Here is a 16,565-nt window from a genome sequence, read left to right as displayed (position 1 = left end):
CAATAGCTAAAAGACAATGAAAGGTTGAGATAGCCCACATTTAAGTGCAAGGTAGAATCCCCAGTAATCTTTTTTTTTAGCTCATCACAATATATTAGCATTTTTCTCTATTGTAGTGATGTAAAATGTTTTTATGTCTCACAGTTTTTAACAGAGTATGGATATAAAGATTGTCCTTAAGGTATTATAAATGTAGCACTAAGTACACTGAGGATCAGTTCTGAACATTTTTAATCCTTCAGAATCTGGCTATTTTTAAAAGGCAGGAGAACTAAAAAAGAAAATGAAGTTTAGCAATGAGATAGGCATAGGGGGCCTTCTTTGGAATGGAAGAGAATGAAGTTTCAGAGTTTCAATGTCTGCAGTGAAAGACAGGTGAAAGTAGTAGTGAGAATCAGATCTCTCACCTGGTCCTTCTTGAAAGATTCTCCTGATAGTATTAAGAAGACTTTCTGTGTAAGATCTGTAAAGTGTTGCTACCTGGTGGAAGTTTGAGTGAATTAATGTCAACATGTGTTCAGTAAGGTAGTGTTTGAAGGAACAGTGTATTCAAGAGGATCACCTTGTGAAAAGATTGGTACTTTACAGTTCTCCTGAAGACAAATTGGTGATTTACTGCCCCTGCTCTCTTTTTGAGCAGTTTTTTCATCCTTATGAGCAAAGAGTCCTATTAGACTCTTAAAATATGATTTTAATTATCATTTCTGCCAACCTGTGGTAAGAATGCTATAAGTTCTTGAAACAAGGAGACATATGCTAAAATTGATATAGTAGCACTAATTGTGATTTTTCTTTGTAGTAGTAGTTTTTAACATCCATTTCTTTCAGCACATTTTTTTTGAGAAAAGCAAAAGGCTTAGGAGTTCCGAACCTAAACACTGATACCTGGGTTTATATTTTTCTCTTTTGATTTAAGGCAACAAAGCTTAAGCTACTGCCACTAGCTTTTCCTATTTTTCAATATTCTCCTTTTCTACATGAGTGCACAACCATAACCTGGCATCATACTTTTGTCTTTCATATATTCTGCAAAAAAAAAAAATGAATAAAACCCACAAAAACTTTTTCTTCATAGATGTAGGTTGTTGTGTTTTGTTTTCCTCAATACTTAAGTCTGAAGAACAGTTTTATTTATTTATTCAAATTTATTTTTCATAACTGATACATTAAAAAAAACATAAAAAATGTATGTAGTCATGGGGAACCATGCAATGTTCTGATACCCATTCACATTGTGTAATGTTCAAGTCAGGTTGAAAATATCTATCTCTTCAAGTACTTTTTATTTATTTATCATGAAAACATCCCAAATCTTTTCTTTTAGCTTTTTGAAATGAAGAGTACATTATGAGTCTCTCTCTGACCCTACTATGTAAAAACCACACCAGAGCTTCTCATTCCTGTTTAACTGAAACTTAGTATGCTTTGACTGATCTGTTCTTACCCCTCCTTCTTCTCTACTCTCCCAAGGTTTTGGTAACCATCATTCTATTTTCAACTTTTATGAAATCAAATTCTCAGATTCCACCAATGAGAGAGATCACAAAGAAAACATATTAAGGTCTTGCACTTAAACACTTTCTAGCAGATAGATTGTGCAAACTTGTGTTTTGAGGAATTACAGAGGGAGAAGGCTAAAGGCAATGCCAGGAAACCTCTGAAAAAAGTTGCACTGTCTTAGATTTCCACAAGCTGGTAACAAACAGGCTCCCATCCCATAAATGTCCCTCAGTGCTCACTTTCTTTTTCCACCCATTCCTACTTTTTAATGATGAATAGTCTTCCTGATTTGGGATGGCTTGTTCTTTATGATGTATTGACTTGTCTTCCAGCAAAGCACACTTGACTTTGCTCCTATTCTTGAAGCATCTGGTTTTGAAATTGGCTACCCTTGGATAGACTAGGTAAATCTAGGGCCATAAGATTTTCATGATGTGTTTTACAAAATTTTGGTTTTCATAGACGAGGTCATGGACAAAATGGATATGTGATTAAGATAGAAGATGATTTATCTTTAACTCTGTCAAATTAGGAAATAAGTATAAGATAAAATGAACCGAAAATTATGCTAAACCCATAGTGCCAAAATATAAAGAGCAGTTAAACACATAGAAGAAGAAATCACTTAGAAAACAACAGAAAATGTTTAGAATTTGAAATAAAAATTCCAACTGGGGAAAAGTCTTAACTTTTTTTTAGTTTAAGCTAGCTGAATATGTGACCGCTTACCTAGTTAGCATTTGTATTTAGTAGTAGGTCTTCAAGGATATTGCAAAGAGTAAGTGTCATATGTGGAAACAAGGGGGATTGTGTGCTTCCTTAAGGCAGGTTAGTTAGATGAATCAATGCAGTGTCCAGTTCCATCACATTGGAAATAAATGTTTTGACAGAGGAATTTGGAGGAGTACACAAACATTCAGTCCACACTATAGGGAATAAAATCAGTTTCTTAAAAAAAAATTCTAATAATATGAATCTTCTTCTGAACAATATCTATGTTTCCAAATCGTTTCAGATATAGTTACCAGAGCAATTCTAGCTCATTTTCTAATTTGGTAGACTTCTCTTATTCTTTAGAATAAAAAAGTTCTTGCACAGTTAGAATCCCCACTGGTAGAGACTGTTAATAGATAAACAAAACAACTGACTTTTGTGGATTTAACACATGTAAAATCCAATTAAGTTCATGTAAAATTGTAGCAACATCATTGTTTTCCAATCAGGCCTGGCACTTTGGGAAGGTAGGTACCTGCCTTATATTTATGTCCAACTAGTTTTTTGTCTAATTAAGTAATAATAATCAAAATAGTTAAACTTTTCAAATACTAATGACTTCTTATTTGCTCCAAAATCCATTATTTCCCTCAATCAGTAAATTTTAGAAAATCTATTTATAATTGAAAAAGAAAATAATTAGAAGAATAAAACCATATATGAAAATCTGAAGGGAAAACATTTTGTTATTTTTTTTCCTAACAATATATTTTAGGATAATGATGTAAGACTAAAAAATCAGTCTAATGGCTCAAGTCATTATTCAGGATTTAATTCTTTATAATTAAGCCATAATGCCCTGAATGTCGGTCTTCCCTTAACTTTCACCAACTACAGAAAGAAGCTGAGGGGCATTTGTGAAATTATCATCTGTAGAGATTGAAAACGTTAAGATAAATTGTCTACCTTATTGACAGGCCACTCATTTTCACACTTGAACACGTGTCAAGAGGGAGTTCAAGTTCATTCCCCCTCAGTGACCTCGTACCATTTTTAAAGACAGTCCAGGGAGATGGCACCTCTCAGCACTCTTGGTTGGACTTTGCAATCCACTCACTAGAGGCTGAAATAATAGCATAAGACTAAAAGCTTTCAATTCCACTTTGAAGGAAAACATGTTCAGACAAAGACAAAAGCATTTCTAGCACTTAAAAAAAAGAGCACTTTTCTGTATTTATAGCTGTGGCAGTCAGTTATGATGCTGTAGCCAGCAGTCTAAATATTAGTGAAATGGCTCAGAATTAGTTCACAATTATTAAATAGATCAGAATTAGTTCACAATTATTAAATACTCATGAAGAGCATGCCTTTTGTCAGATGTAAAAATATTCTGAAGTCTCAGTTTTGAATTAATGTAGTGTTCAATTCTGTCTGATCATGGAAGAAGTGGAAATATTTATTGTGTAATTGCCTGACACATTTTAAAAAGTGAATATTTGAAATTAGAATAAGAGAATCCATTGTTTTGATGAAACTGAAAAAGGGAGGTTCATAAAAGTTGATAGGCAGGAAATGCAAAAGGAGTACACAGCATTGTGAGAAAAAGAAAAGTGACTAGCTTTTCTTAGGGGGAAAAATTGTTGGTGCTGAAGAGGGTCAGAACAAATCAGAACTCTTCAACTGAATTAGTCTGATATTTAAGGAAAGAACTACCTTTTGTTCCTCCTGACTCATATTCTATACCTTTAAATGTCATGATGACTCTGTCTGGAAATGGTCTTCAATTCAGAGGAATTGAATATGGGCACAGCATTTTGCCAGTGAGTCTCTGGGTGACTTGGGAGACTCATCACTTAACCTTTCCTAACATTAGCTCCCATGTTTTCCCATTAAAGAAATAGGACCAGATCATTCTCAAGGTCCCATTTTGCTCTAACAATCCCCACCTCCATTATTCCCTTTATGGTCCCAAACTTCAAGACTTATGATAAGAATTACAAGATTGAAATAGTGTCTGGATGCAATGACACACTCTTGTAAGCTTAGCTACACTGGAGGCTGAGTTAGGAGGATCACAAATTAGAAAGCAGCCTCAGCAACTGAGCAAGGCCATAAGCAACATAGTGATATCCTGTCTCAAAATAAAAATAAAACATAAAAAGGGCTGGGGATGTGACTCAGTGATAGAGCAACTATGAAGTAAAGACCTATCTAACTTCCCAGTATGGAGCATGGAAACTGATAGTCATGTTCATGATTTTCCCAACACTAATCCTAACCATCCACATGTACCTTCTGCTTCATTCCATTTGGAACCTGAATTTTGGTATTAATATTCCCAGTTCCCCATCTGCCCTAAAACTCTCCTCTGATACAAACCAATACATTGTGTGTACCATTACTTTAAGGCTCTACTCTTCCCTGCTAAGAAGGGAACTGTCTCAGAAACAAATGTCTATTTACTATCTCCCTATAGAACCTGAGAAAATACATACAAATTATCACACAGGGTTTTTTAAGACAGTGTCTTAACTTTAAGGAATAGTAGTTGCACTAATGATGGAGATTTCAATCATCATTGCAGAATATTACTGAAATGGCCTATGTAGTGGAGCAAGCAGAGACCCCTGTGTTGACCTTCAATTTATATAGCTTAAATGACCAACCACTCTTTCTCTATTAAGTGTGAGGACTAACTTCTAGTGAATTACCAGACTGAAACTACATGAACAAAATGGAGACATTGGAATAAGACTCTGGGCTTTGAATATCACCTTCAACTTTCAATACTTAATAGAAATACATATAGTTATAATCTTTATATTTTATTTTTTTGTTTTATGTGTGTGTGTGTGTGTGTGTCTGTGTCTGTGTATTTTGTAGATGGACACAAGACCCTTGTTTTAACTTCTTTATTTTTTTATGTGGTGCTGAGGAATGAACCCAGTGCCTTATATGTGCTAGGCGAGCGCTCTACCATTGAGCCAAAACCCAGTTATAATCTTTTATCTGTACAATATTTTATTGTTAAGTTTTCTGTGAAATGGTGATAATAATGATTTTTATCTCCTAAGACTTTGGGGAGAAATAAATTAAATATAATGAATGTGTGTGTGTGTGTGTGTGTGTGTGTGTGTGTGTGTGTGTATCACTTAACAGGGATAGGTACTCTAACCCTAGTAGTTACTAATATTAATATAATTATTAATTCATCCAAGCACATATATTTGTTAGAAGTACCAGGTGTCATAAGAAATCAGACATGTACTCAGAAGTAGCTTGGCAAGGCAAAGGTTACTTCTGCAGAAGGGTTTGCTAGCAAATAAAGTCTGGCAAGCAAGCACACTTGGGCAGGCAGTCCACATTTTTTTCTCTAACACAGCACTGCCCCTTGTTGTTACAAGAGGAGTTTGGGATTACAGTCTATGTGATTGGCTCATTTTAAAGAAAAGGGCTAGAGTTAAAATTGGATAAAGGTTGGGGAGCTCGAAATGGTTAATTGGGTTATTTAAATAAACCCATAGGCTATGGTGCTGTTGTATAACTTTCCATTCTGCTCTATTTCTCCTTTGGCTGCCTTTCTTACATGCCAATTTTACTTTTAAGGCTAAATGCTATATTCTGGAAATGGACCACCAGACTTACTATTTCTCATGTATCAGAAACCTTAACATTTGGTTTTCACTTAAAACCAACACAAAATGATGAAAAAAGTTCTCCTTTATGAAGGACATAGTATTCCTCCTTCTGCACAAAGCCAACTAGCTAAGCACTGTCACACAGTAACCATGGACAGTTTCTAGCAGAAGCAAAGAGGTAGTCAATCTTCAATATAGAACAACATATTTAATTTCTTCTCATATTTCAACCACTGAGAAATCAGCTGACTAAAATATGTTTTTTTAAATTTTTACTGAGAATGAAACTTTTTAAATAAATGAATGGAAAATAAAATGAGATTCTAACTGTCTGTGGGGGCTGATGAGAGGTAAAGTGATGCAGTGTTGGAAAATAAGAAAAATCAAGGCCAAAGTGAAAAAAAAATTGCCTGGAAATTTTCTGTAATTTGGATCCAAGCATAAATGTGAAGAAATACATTCTTAAACATAATACTAAAACAAACCTATTTGAAAAGCATTGAAGACTTCCCTCGTGTAAAAAATATTTAATGATTCTTGAATATGTGTAATGTTTTAAAACATCATTGACACAATTGCATTCAATCTTTGAGACTGTTTATATGTTAAGAATATTTAATCAACATTTATTGGATTATTTACAACCGGCGTTATGAATACACTGGGATAAGCATCTTGAGGAGATCAGAAAGTTATGTTGTCCTCAAATCCTTCTTTACCACTGTTTACTGGCTTGTGGGTTATTGTCTTCTTTTGATTTTGTGAATAGAATAACCAGCCATGCAAGTGATTTCTGAAAATGTGCCAGTTTGGGCCCCACAGAAGTTTAACAAATTAGCTTCTTTTGATTCAATGAAAATTGCCATGGGAGAGAAAAAAATGGGGCATGTTTGCACACAGAGAAGAAATTCCTGTTTAATTTTCTTTCCCCTGAGTGTTGAACTTAAAGCAGGAGAAATATGACGAACTATGTTTTCTCAATTCTTCAGCTCCCATAGGCCATGGGTTTCATGTCAGACTTGTCTGTCCATTTGTTGATCTCACACTGTTATCCAAACAGACCACTCTCAGAACTTCATAGTTAAACTGTTCATTTTATATTTAATAACCTAGGGGAAAGATTGAGTGATAGAATAAAGCTGTAAAATTAACAGCAGGATAGAAAGTACAGCAACCCCTGAGGGAAAGAAAATGAACAGCCTATTCATCAAATCTGACAATATGTATAAATCTTAAGAGAAGATAAAAATGTGAAATCACTCTTGAGAAGGCTTAAGGGACAAAGATAATTTTACCTGAACCTACCTAATAACCTCAGCAATTACATGCTTTCTGCTGCTTTGACGAGAAGTGGCTGCAGACAAAATCCACAGGTTTTTGAATGAAAATGCTTATGCAAGCTCTGTATTAAAATAGTGACTCATGCAACTTTGCTTAATACTGTAGCTCATTAAACTTCACTTGTCTTGCTTTCCTTCACTGTCTAGCCAGAGTTGAAAGGATGCAGACATGGACCTCCCTGGTCCCTGTGGTCAGTTCTTTCCCTGAGCCAAATGCTGGTGGGTTATTTGTTTACAAGTTATGTGTGGGTGCCCATGCCATTCTTTGTTCTATCTAGGCTTTTGGTCTTAGCTTTTATTATTTCTGTGGCTTATCTCTAGTAGAATTTCTATCCATTATTTTCCCTTAGGTTAAATACAACTCAGAATAATAAAAATCATTCTGTTTGCTCCCTTTGGGTAAGGCTTGTGTAGTGGTAAATAATTAATCAAACTGTATTCAAGGGGTTTGTTTTCTTCCTGTACTCTCAAATAACTGGGATGAGTTGGAAGCCATAAAGCTTCCTGTTGTCATGAAAGTCCATAGGAGAATTAAAAAATCATAAGAGAGGGATAAAATCCTCCCCACTATTGGTGGGAAGGGTAGAGAGATTGATTGATCACATGGTGTTAGAAGGATTTTCTGTCTCATGATTGAAACGCCTTATAAGAACCCAGTCAGGTCTTTGTAAAGGCACTTTTCTTTGTCCTATTGTGCATTAGTTTTGATTTGCCTCTCCATTTTCTGATGAAGAGAAAAAAAAAAAAAAAACCTCTGTTCTTGAGGACTCTTGAAGAGAAACTGAAAGACTGCCATCATTCTTGCTAGGAAGATGAGTTTTAAATAAAGTCCTCTGGAAAGCTAGTTCCTACTTTCTGCTCATATTCTTTGAGCTAACCACTTCAGGTGATTTTCAGGGATGAGAACATTACCTATAGTACAATACCATACTCACCTTGAAAATGCACCTGAGCCCATTTAAAGGTGGTATCCCTTCAGAGAACAGCATATTGTGAGTAAAGAATAATAAGACATTTCATATAACCCTAGACACAGAAGGTAGCTTTTTATATTCTGTATGGGGAAACACATAGTCAATTTCAAAGTTTGCTGATCATCCTTGGCTTTTCTTATTGTTCTTATTTTCACTCCAAGATAGTCTGACCTTGTTTAGCCTGAGAATTTATACCTCTTTGATATTTCCTTTTATTTGCTTGACACTCTTTTCTATTCTTATTTGATTATCTTGGGTGAGAAACAGTTCTAGGTAATTATCCAAACTTTAATTCTGTGCTTATAAGCATAGGGAAGAAATCAATAAGCAACTAAGGTAGTGGTATAGATATGGAGAGGGGAAAAAAAGTAATACAGTGATTTTTTCCACATGTTTCTTAATCAAAAAATTTGACTCCTTGAAAATTCAATTAAGGCAGTGCTTCTTTAACTTGAGTGTTGATCAGAATCTCCTGGAGGGCTTGTTAAAACCCGAGGCCTCACCTGAAGGGTTTTCAATCATATAAAGCAGGGGTAATCACATCGAGAAACTTACATTTGTAATGAGTTCACAGGGATGCTGTGGCTGGTAGTGAAAACTAACTTTGGGAAATCACTGACATGGAGGTGAAAGAATCACCAGTTGTAAATCTCAACTGAAGAGGATACTCTGCACTAAGTGGCGTTTGCTTCATTTGGACTGAACTGTGTAAATGGCACTGGGAAAGGGATTATGTGAGTAGAAATGTCTTTCTGGACAAAATGGCAACTCTCTTGCCAAAAGGCTGAACATATCCAGTATCTCACTTTTAATTAGATCTGAAGATGTGTTATGAAATTTTTATCTAATATTTTTCCAGATGTCACCTAGGATTTTCCTGGTCTCTGTTGGTATTGCTGCAACCTGCTGCCAGCAAAGTCCAGGTACTTTGAAAGGCAAGATGCACCAATTGGGCTTCAATTAAGCTTGAGAAATTCTTAGTGAATTAAGCAAAGAGAGTTTGAGACAATACTTGTAACTTAAAAAAAATAAAGTAGCTGTTTGTAAATCAAAAGCGTTGTCTCAAGCAATGCTAATTGAGAAATGAGAAGAATATAAATATTCAGAAGCTCATACTCTGTTACTTCTATTTTTATTCTTAGCACACTTCTTTAAAGATATTTTAAGTACATTTTCTTGTTGTTCTCAGTCTATTAATTACTAGACCTTATTTTCCAATCTCTGCTTCTCAGAGGTTATACTGAATTCCTTTGTTCTTGTGTGGGAAAACTTACCTATAAACTATTTCTCAGTTTTTGGTATGAAATGGCAGTCTTGGCCTCATTCTCTCAAGCAGGATTCATGTCTCCAATTACTCAAAAATCTCCCAAGAAACTCATCTTATCATCTTTTAATAGCATTATTATAGCCTGTAGCCAACTTCAATGATATTATTTATCCCCTGGGCACTAATTCTTTGTAATAATTATATTGATAAAGCATAAAAGAATATGCAAAACCAGGGAAAAAAGTATAAAACTGACCTAATGCAATACCCATTTTCTGTTATTTGTGCTCTTGAACTTGTTGAGATATACTGATAAAAATGCAAACTATTTTATCTGTGATGTTTTTCACTTAAGCTGATTATAACATTTCCACATTTATGCATGGTTATAAACATTTGGGTTACTGTATTAAGATTGCTTGGACTGCCATAACAAAATGCCACAGGTTGAGTGGTTTAAGCAATAGAAACTAATTTTCTTTCAGTTCTAGAGGCTGGGTGTCCATGATCAAGGTGACAGTAGGGTTGGGTTCTGGTGAGTCCTCTTTTCCTGGCTTGCAGAAGCCTGCCTTCTTTCTAATAGCATACAGAAAGAGATATATCTGTTATCTCTTTTTAAAATGACAGTAGTTTTATCAGATTAGAGGCCCTCTTTCAGACTTCAGTTAATTATTTGTTAAGGCCCTGTTCTAAGTACTATCACATTGGAGATTATGCTCCAGTAGTCAGTTTTGAAAAACATAACAGAATACCTGAGATAAACAACTTAGAGGGAAAAAAGTTTATTTTGGCTCATGGTTCCATAAATTTCAATCCATGGTCACTTTGCCCTGTTGCTTTGGGCCTGGGGTGGCACAGGACATTATGGCAAGACAGTGTGGCAGAGGAGGCCCACTCACCTCATGATGGTCAGGAAGCAAAAAAGGAGCAAGGGAGAAAGGGGCTGTGACTTAGCTTCCTCTTAGTTGGCCCCATCTCTTAAAGGTTTTACCACCTTCATATAGTTTCACAGGCTGGTGACCAAGTCTATAGCATATGGGCCTTTGGTGCATATTTAAGATCCAAACTGTAGCATATGCCTTCAATATAAGAATTTTAGGGAGACATAATCGAGTCCATAGAAATAACTTAAGTCCTTTTTACTGATTATAAAAAGAGAATGTTGGTGATGGACTATTTAAAAAACTCAATAAAACACGAAGCAGCAAATTAAAACACTCTGTAGTACCATGACTTAGGTTAATTACCATTTATTATCCTGTGTTCCTACAGGATTTTCAAGTGTATTCACTTTTTATATAATTTTTAAAATTATTTCCACCCTATGGTTTAATGTGATATTTTATTTATCTGTAGCATTAAAATTTTATGCCTTTAAAAATTATCTTTGCTACAGCACATTGTCCTGTAATGAACACCTTTTGCATCTCTTTAGGGTAGATTCTGAGATTATTTGTGCAAAATTATAAAAACACCGTTTTTCTTATACCAGAAATATATAAAAATTTTATACCTTACTGAAATCAGGCATCATGTAGCTATTTCATAAGAACACCATAAAAAAAAAAGCCTACCATCTGTATGATTACATTGAAATAGGTTTTTTTCTGATATATTTTTGTTTCCCTTATTTATTTATTATTTCTTATTTTACCATAAAATTTGCATGCTCTATAAATCCTTCAGCCTGAGAGGACCGAATATATAATATATTACATATTTATTAATTTTAAAGTGTTTTTCCCTATAAATATTCTATTAATTAAATCTATAGAGAATTAATAAATATAACATTTACACCAAATGTTAGCCTTCTTACCCTCAACCTATAGCATATAGGTATACATATATATGGATATATGCATACAACCCCACACCTGAGAGACTTCCTATCAAACTTGTTAAGATATCTATCATTCTCCATTATTTCCTTCAGGATATCAATATTTTTTTCTCATTTTTACACTATACTTTATATATATAATATATATATAAATATATATATATAATATATAAAATATATACTTTATATTTTATATTATCTATATCAGATTTTTATCCTTTCTATTTGTATACAATCAAATTAATGTTTATCTATATTCATCTTCCAAACTTTATTACAAGTAGCTGTCTTTTTGATGCTTGTCAAGTACATTATAAGAATTTCACTGAAAAAATAGTCTCCATGATCCTTTAAAATAAAATTTTGTCAAGTAGATAGTTTGCTAACTACATAATACTAACCTAATTTTTTGAAAATGCAGAGAAACGATCACACCAAGTCCCCATCAACAATTTAAAATTAATAACATAGAAATATATCTATATGACATTTTAGTACAAGATTAGGATGACTCCAAATGAAGATTCAGTTTTGTAACTTACCAATAACTCTTGAAAATCACTCTGTGACCAAATATGGTTGTATCACCACTTAATTTACCTGCCACTTACAGATGAATATTATGTTTTAGTATAGTTATGATTATTAGTTTCATAATGAATATCATGGAAATTTTATTTTTACATATAATAATATTTTAAATTATTAGAAAGAGTCCCATAAGAATAAATTTTTACAGATAGTAATAGGAATGATGAAATTGACCTCCACCAATGTAAATGCCATTCAATTTTCTTTCCTTGAGCAATTTTGTCAGTTTGATTTGGAGAATAATATAATTTAGGTTTGTAGTTTGTTTAAAACTCAAATTTCTATTTGAATATTTATTCATATATGTGTAATTTTTTTCAAAAAAAAATTATGTTTATTTCTCAAACTGTAAGATTTGGTATAAAGTTGTAGCTTTAGACATTCTTCTGGTCTAAACAAAAATTTAGAACACATTATTTGTACTTCTGTCTTAAGCATCTGGTCATCATTGACATAATAAGGGCTTGAGAATAAAACCAGTTACATCAAACATATTGTTTTTGATTTATATATATTCCATAAATATTTTAACTTTGGCATTCACCTTTGTAGGTATACATATAGTGTATATTCAGAATTTCTTTAATGTTTTGTTACCAAGGCTTCATGTCCACCAGTTTAGAACAAGATTCTGCCAGTCTTAAAATCTTAATTTTGTAGGTTTCATTAGTTTAAATAAATGTATAGTTGGATTTCTTCTATTCTTTCTTTAATATTCACTTTTCCATTGCTCTTGGCATGCAGTGTGCCTGTCTACCTCTAAAGTTCTCATCTCTCAAAAATCTAAAGATTTTTCCCCGTGTTTTGAAAGAACATCCATTGTTGTTTTTTTTTTTTCCTTACCTTGACGGTTTGCCTTTTGTTTTTCCTAACTAGATATGAATGGTTCCTTTTAAAAATAAAGAAATAAATAATTCCCATCGTGTTTTGGGTCTAGTAAAATGCCTGAATTATAACAATGAACACCATAAAAGATCAGCAAATGTATACTTCATTAAGGCATCATTGAATTTAGTGGTTCAATATTGTGTCTGGTGATTTTTTTTTACAGTCACTGATACTAATAATTTGAGCATTTTAGATGCTTATATATATTTGATTTGTTTATACATTAATGGATGAAGTTTAGAGTGGACTTGTGAAGACCACAAAAATAGTTAAAGTAGAAAAATATATTTTAATATTCAGCTTTGAGTATTCACCTAAATTGTGAATTTTTATACATAATATTGAAATTAAAATGACTAGTGAAGCCAAAATAGTGCAATTTAGTAAATGGGACCACATAAAGCAGTTTGTGGCTATTTTTGATCTGAAAGGAATACAACAAAACCAGCTGAGCTGTTAGAAATTTAAATTCCTGTAATACTGAAGTGGGGGAATGGAAAAGAACAATTGTGCTCTTGTCTATATATGAAAATTCCCAAGAAACATATGTAGGTTAATGATATACTTAATGGGCTTATACATAATTTGCATAAGCTGTAGCTGTTGATTTTGCATAATTTGTAAATACAGCTAAACCTGTTTTGTTGATTTTCTATTGCTAAACAAGGTTAAAATCATCTGAAAATTTCATTATTGAATTTTTTTGCATTCATTATCTTTTTTTAAGAGAGACAGAGAGAGAGAGAGAGAGAGAGAGAGAGAGAGAGAGAGAATTTTTTTAATATTTATTTTTTAGTTCTCGGCGGACACAACATCTTTGTTGGTATGTGGTGCTGAGGATGGAACCCGGGCTGCACGCATGCCAGGTGAGCATGCTACCGCTTGAGCCACATCCCCAGCCCCTTCATTCATTATCTTTCTGATGTATATTGCAAAGTCTTGGAAAACAATGAAGTAAAAAAAAAAAAGGAATAAACTTGAACTTCTAAGGAGAAAAACTGGATTAAAACTGAAGAAAGATCACTTGTTCTTCCACCACTAAATTTAACATGTATAACATGTACTGTTCAATGCTAAATTTTATGTGTTATCTTTGCTATTACTTCTCTTTGTTTGACATTTCTCAAACTTTGGTGTGTATTGATTCTCCTAAGGATCTTTTAAAATGCAAGTTCTGATTTAGTAGGCCTAAGTGAGGCCTGAGACTGTGTGTCCCTCACTAGAGCATAGTTGCATTTGATGTTACTGACAAAGAGACTGTAGTCAAGAATATCCATGTTTTCGGTCAAATGAAATGTCAATGACATCACCGTAACTTCTAAGTTATTTTTATTTTAAGTTGATGGTAAAAGATTTGGAGAGGTATTGCAAAAACCTACTGAAGTAGACATTGTCTGAAAATTTCAAGTGGTAATGGTTGGTAATTTTTGTTTGTAATCAGTTTGAAGCTCAACATATCTTAAACATTTTTGTTTATAAAATCAAAGTTAGGAAGTGTGAAAATATTAACCATATAGAAGCATTTATACAAAATGGCATTTATTATAAATGGTAAAAATAATAGATTTCATCTCTCCATACTGGAGAATAAATGTGTGGGTGTATAAATTTATATTTATATATATAGATATTTTTTGTATAAACATTTGATCAAGATTTGAGTAAAAATAATATTTAAGTCTCTAATTTTGCTTATCTCAACATGTAAAAGTTAAATAAATTGAAACAAAGATTCTAATAGTATTGGATGAATGCTCTGAAAAATTGGAGTTAATTCTTGATGGGTTCAACATATTTTTCAATTGCATGATGCTGGTCAAATCAGTTAATTTAAACTCATTAAAGTCAAGGACCCTTGTATTGGGGAAAGCTGGCTTGTGAGGTTGTTAGAAAGAGGGAACGCAATGAAATAGCCACAGTTTAATAATTCAGCTAAATTTGTTTTCATATATAAACATACTGAGTAAAGCACTTGACATTTATAGGAATACTAATAATCCCAAAGATTCCAGTAAAAGAAATGCAAAAGAAAGTAAAAGAGGAGCAATCATTAATTCATAGGGGTTGTTGGAGGTGATAACACAAAAAAGAAATGTATGATGAATTAAACTTAGTCATGATGAGTGCAATTTTAAGTGTCATACAATTCTACCTTTGTATATTAACTGTTGTTTATCTGAAAACCTGATGATCAATATAGCAAAATGCTATTTAATTTGTATTTATGTAATTCTCCAAATTATGAAATTATTAGTCAATAAATATGTACATTTGTATATCCACATTTCAGATTTTACTCTTTAAGATGGAAAGGGAGCAATTTAGCCAATTATTTCTAAATATTTATATTTGCTCAAACTTTGATTATTAATAGTGTGACAGTGAACATTCTTATACAATATTCCTTTTCAAATACCTGTATATTAATGTAGAATAAAATTCTAACATGAAACCTTGTAGCTTCAAATTGATAAATATTTCTGTATTGTTAAATGTGTTGCTAAAGTGTTGCCCTTCAGGAAGTTTTAACATGCTGACCTGATTACCAGCAGTAAACAAGCTTTTACTCTGTATCCTTACCAAGACTGAGTAGTAGTATTGAAGACACTTTTTTTCCACTTTTGACAATATGATATTTGAAGCAATAAACACATGGTTGTAGTAATTTGCATTTCTTTAATTATGAGTTTAAACAAAATATTTTAGTTATAGATGTGCTATTCACTAGATTTTTTAAAGATTTTGATCATTTTATATTGAGGTATTTGAATTGGAATATTTACATTTACTGTTTTATAGGCTTATAAAAACCTATTAAACATTAAGACAATTAACTGTCACATCTTTTAGATAGCCTGCAATATTTTCCCTGTATATCATTTGTTTATTAAACAATTTATGGTGTTTTCACTTGCTATATTTTAAAACTATATGAAGTAAACTCTATGAATCTTCACAATGATAGCTTTCCTTTGAACCCAAATGCAACTATTTTACTCCTTTGAAATGAAGGACAGTTTAAAAATAGCCTCTGTTCCACTCCCTTCCTGTTATAAAAAAATGGAGAATTTGTTATGGTTATTTTGTATAAAATATAATCCAATTCCCCTTTAGGAGCTGTACATTTCATCCTGGAAATCAGATATGTTGAAGTGAATACCATTAGCCTTAAAAAAAGGCTTTCTAGAATATTTACCAAACTGTTGAGATTATAATATCATAGTTTATATTTGCTTAAATTTCACCCATTAAAACAAAATAGCTAGAAGATAATGATAAATTTGATAATTTTATATTTGTCCTTCAAGAAATGTAATTAAAGAAAGCTGAATTTCTCAACACATCTGGTGCAATAAAGCAAAGGTATGCTCAGAGTTAGACAATTATTGTAGTCTAAGTTGGTCAGAGCTATTAGGGATAAGAGATAATAATGTGTAGCCCCAATAAAGGAAGGGATTACTGTTTCATCTTCTTTCTCTAGGAGAATCTTGGTAATCCAGGTCAGCAGAGATGTTTTTGAAGGACAAGTGGATGGGGTTATATCCAGTCACTAACTTACATATACATCCCCAATACATTCCACTGATGGTCTGGAAGGTGTTCTAAACTATCTTATCCTAAACGTGTTATAATATATTGGTTGGTGTTACTTTAATCGATGCATAAATGTCTCCTACTTACCTAGGTATAAATCCATTCCCTGAAATATTTAATTTTTGAATTATACCTTGCTAACTAAAAGCATCCACACATTTTCAAGTCTGTAACATTTGAAATTGCTTAACAGAAATAACTTGTTCACCTGGAAAG

The sequence above is a fragment of the Callospermophilus lateralis genome, unplaced genomic scaffold, assembly GCF_048772815.1.
Source record: "Callospermophilus lateralis isolate mCalLat2 unplaced genomic scaffold, mCalLat2.hap1 Scaffold_63, whole genome shotgun sequence".
NCBI classification, from domain to species: Eukaryota; Metazoa; Chordata; class Mammalia; order Rodentia; family Sciuridae; genus Callospermophilus; species Callospermophilus lateralis.
Note: the sequence above shows the minus strand (reverse complement) of the source record.